Source organism: Trichechus manatus, unplaced genomic scaffold (assembly GCF_000243295.1).
Source record: "Trichechus manatus latirostris isolate Lorelei unplaced genomic scaffold, TriManLat1.0 scaffold00165, whole genome shotgun sequence".
Taxonomy (NCBI): Eukaryota; Metazoa; Chordata; class Mammalia; order Sirenia; family Trichechidae; genus Trichechus; species Trichechus manatus.
In genome coordinates, this window is record NW_004444101.1 from 5,374,333 (window position 1) to 5,379,002 (window position 4,670).

Below are 4,670 nucleotides of genomic sequence, written 5' to 3' on the forward strand. Positions count from 1 at the left end.
AGCTGTGCGCGCGTGACGAGCCCTGGTCTCCAGGAACAGTAGGAGCTGTGCGCGCGTGACGAGCCCTGGTCTCCAGGAACAGTAGGAGCTGTGCGTGCGTGACGAGCCCTGGTCTCCAGGAACAGTAGAAGCTGTGCGTGCGTGCTCAACAGTTGTGGATTATCACTAGGAAATGTAAGATAAGGGTATGACGTGCAGCCCATCATAGGGAGAAGGAACTCAGTCCAGTGGCACAAAGGACCCAGTCCAGGAAAGCAGGTAAGTAAAGGTGTAACTAATGGCTAGGATGGATGTTAGCGACAAAAGTGTCACTGTTGGCAGGAGGCGTGATTATTTACCCGGGAAATCCCAGAGATTCAGATGGTAGACTTTAGGATTTCGTAAGAGAGGCGGCTGGAAAGGAAAAACGCCGCACAGTGAAGGCTCTGCTGTGAACGGCATCCACACGGCCGAGACAGGTCCTCCCTGGACGCTGATCTGACCTAAATCAGGATACGACGGAGGCGGGGGGTGGGGGAGAGACAGGCATGTGGAAAGCCAGTAGACCACGTCTCAGACTGCACATGGAGCAAAGCAAGCAAAGTCATTCGGAGACCTGGAGCCAAATATCAGAAGTATTTGAAGAGTTGGAAATGGTGGCCTCTAGGGAGTCGGACAGCAGGGGGCAGCTGCCTGTCATTAAAAACCTTAGAGAACTATTGTTTGCTGCTCTCTCAGCCCTGACTCAAGGTGTCGCCATGCACAACGGGACAGACCGTTGTGATCCATACGGTTTCCATTGGCTGGTTTTCGGAAGTAGATTGCCAGGCCTTTCTTTCTTAGTCTGGAAGCTCTGCGACCCTTTTAATCATGTGCACACCTAATTTTTATTTAAATACACAATAAACGCCTAAGAGGGTGGCGCTTACCCTAGCAGGTATGAGCAGTGTGATAAAGTGCAGCCATGAGGACTGTCAGGAGTCGACGCAGGTAGTCCTGTGTAACATACTGGCCATCCAGGAGTTCAAAGTCCCGGAAAAGGACAGGCTCTTCAGCAGGAAGTGTCGGGCCAACTGCCAAGCCCATCTGGGAGAAGAAAACAAAAAGTAAAATCTTTCCTTCTAACATTCACAAAGTTGGATTTTTAAAAAAAACACCAGAAGGTCTGGAACAAAGCTCTGAGAGCAGGCGTGTGACCTTGGGGCAGGGAAGCCCTCTGCAACCAGGTGCGGAGAACAAAGGGCCCCCAGGGAGACAGGGCTACATTATCCGAAACAAAATGTACAAGTTCTGCACAAGAAGAGCCAGTTGGAAGGCACTGCCTGGGGGAAAACATTTGCAACATTCACAGCCAAGGATTGTTACCCTGAATAGATACTTTAAAGAGAGGGCAAACCAATGAGAGAAACGAACAATGCTGGAGAAAATGCGCAAGCTCTACACCTGCACGAATGCAAGGGCTCAAATGGGCAAAAGGGTGATGAAAAGGTGCCGAGTCGGCCTCTCTGGTCGTCAGAGGTGTGAGCATTATAACGGCATGACAGGAGGAGGAGGGGCCCTGGGCGAGTTTTGGGGGCAGGACACTGTGACGGCAGACATGTGACATGAGGCATCTGTGAGAACTCACAGGCCTGGACAACAGAGTGAACCCTGACGTAAACTATGCCGTTGTTGTTGCTGGCAGCTGCCGCTGAGCTGGCCCCCATTCATGGCGACCCCATGTACCACGGGATGGGACCATTGTGATTCATAAGGTTTTGGTTGGCTGACTTTCAGAAGTAGATCACCAGGCCTTTCTTCCTAGTCTGTCTTAGCGGGGAAGCTCCGCTGAAACCTGTTCAGCATCACAGCAACACACAAGCCTGCACGGACACAAGGGTAGCGGCCGCACAGGCCGCACGGGAATCAAAGGCGGGTCTCCCTCAAGGAAGGCGAGGAGTCTACCCTGAACCAGCACTGCCCCAATGGGAACTACAGACTGGAGCTGCTGAATCGGTGCTGTTCCATCAGGTGTGACAGACGCACCGCAGGAGCATGAAATACTGGGGCGACATTGAGCTGGGGCTGTGCGGGCGCTCTCTGCACTTCCTGGGCGATTCTTCTGTGAACCTAAGTCTGCTCTAAAAACCAGTCTATGAAAACCCAATACGATCCCATTGTTCATCCATCACATTGGCAATCCTTTTCAAATTTTATAACACCAAGGGTCAGCCAGGGTGCTGCCGAGGCGGTGGGGGAGCGGGTGGTGGGGGGACAATTAATAGTGGGCTCCATGTGCTTGGCCGGGAGGATAGATCCAGCTCCCTCCACAGGCTGGATTCCCTCCTTTCAGACCCTACAGGACATCTGAGACGCAAGGGACGAGCGGGATACGTGGGTTCGCCCTTCGGTCGCCAGCCTCCCCGTCTTCCCCTCCCCAGCTGTGCTGGGAGCCGAACTTCCCCCGACCCTGCCCCCCAACCCGGCAGGCTCTCGTGTTGTTTATGCAGTACTTATCCGAGTTTATACAAAACCCTCTCTCTGTGATCCCTCTTGACCACAAGGAATGAGCTCTGGGGGCAAACAGATGGGGAGGGGTTGGCCAGGGAGCTGTCTCGGCAAACAGGGCGCAGCCCCCCAGGCCCCGCCACAGAAAGCTGCACAGCGCTGCCTGGCCACGCGAACCTCACACTAATCCCATGCTACCATACCACCGATGTATCAACAGGAGATGGGGCATGTCCCCCTCCCAGAGCAGGGACGGACACCCACCCAAGCACCTGCGGCTGCAGGTCCCACCCACGGGTCTCCGGAGGAGTGCAGCGAGGGTTTCGTGCCATCAGCGGGTCTTGTGGGAACCCACCCGAGCCCTGCAGCCAGAATTTAGGGAGATTTGGGATTACCGTGAAGCCATGACCGGCCGGGCCATGACAGTCCTACTAAAAAAAAACCCGTTGCCGTCAAGTCGATTGTGATTCACAGCAACCCTATAGCGACAGTCTTGTTGCTGTTGTTAGGTTCCGTCGAGTCAGTTCCGACCCATAGCGACCCTATGTACAACAGAACAAACAGACAGAAGTGACAGTCCTAGCTCGCCCCTTATTCCTGGGGTGGGTGTGGGGAGACCCCACGCTGGGTGCCAGCCCCTCCGTGGCTCCCTCCTCCTGGGACTCTGACGTGAATCTGTGACCCCGTCGGAGGGCCTGGCCAACCTCAAGGACCTGCACGTCTTTGCCCAACGACCGCTCTATTAGCTTCTGCTCTGGGACTCCGCGATCGCCTCCGGGTTCAAGACGCTCTAACTTTAGTCAAGGACCCTCCTCTCCCTTCTGCCCAGCTTCCACCACCACCTCTGGTCAAGTGGCCCTGTCCTAAAAGCGGGGAGCGGTTGGTGCCTGGGAAGCTGGTCCTCCTCCTTTACCTTTTCTGGAAGGTTCTGAACCTCCTGAGAGGCCATGAGCTCCCTTCAGTTAGAAGCCCTTTGAGGGCTGGCTTTCTGTTATGTCACGTGACCCAGAGCGGATAGTCAGGCAATGTTCAGTGAACGCTGGATGAATGGGCACGAGAGAAAAGAAGCAAGGAGGACCTAGAACGAACCTGTTACGGACTGAACTGTGTCCTGCAAAAATGTGTATCAACTTGAATAGGCCATGATTCCCAGTACTGCGTGGTTGTCTACCATTTTGTGATCTGATATAATTATCCCATGTGTTGTAAATCCTACCTCTATCACGTTAATGCGCAAATCTGCTACAAAAGACCTCGTTAAAATATTAAGAAGCAAATATGTCATTTTAGGGACTAAGATGCACCTGACCCAAACCATGGTATTTTCAATCACCTCATATGCATGTGCAAGCTGGACAATGAATAAGGAAGACCAAAGAAGAATTGATGCCTTTGAATTATGGTGTTGGCAAAGAATATTGAATATACCATGGACTGCCAGAAGAACTAACAAATCTATCTTGGAAGAAGTACAACCAGGATACTCCTTAGAAGTGAGAATGGCAAGACTTAATCTCACATACTTTGGACCTGTTATCAGGAGGGACCAGTCCCTGGAGAAGGACGTTACGCTTGGTAGACTCAGCGAAAAAGAGGGAGACCCTCAATGAGACAGATTGACACAGTGGCTGCAACAACGGGCATAACAACGATTGTGAGGATGGCGAAGGACCAGGTAGTGTTTCCTTCTGTTGTACACAGGGGCACTATGAGTCGGAAACGACTCCATGGCACCTAACAACAACAATGTTAATGAGGCAGGACTCAATCTACAGGATTAGGCTGTATCTTGAGTCAACCTCTTTTGAGATATAAAAGCAAGAATCAAGAAGAGAGGAGAGGGAACTCATTATCACCAAGAAAGAAGACCTGAGAGCGGAACATGTCTTTTGGACCTGGGGTCCCTGCACTGAGAAGCTCCTAGACCAGGGGAAGATTGATGACAAGGACCTTCCCCCAGAACCGACAGAAAGAGAGCCTTCCCCTGGAGCTGGCACCCCAAATTCACAGCCTGCTAGACTGTGAGAGAATAAATCTGTTTATTAAAGCCACCCACTGGTGGTATTTCTGTTATAGCAGTACTAGATAACTGAAAAAATGATGAAGTAAAAAAGCTGAACAGAAGATTTCAAAAGGCAGCTTGAGAAGACAAAGTAAAGTATTATGATGACATGTGCAAAGACCTGAAGATAGAAAACCAAAAG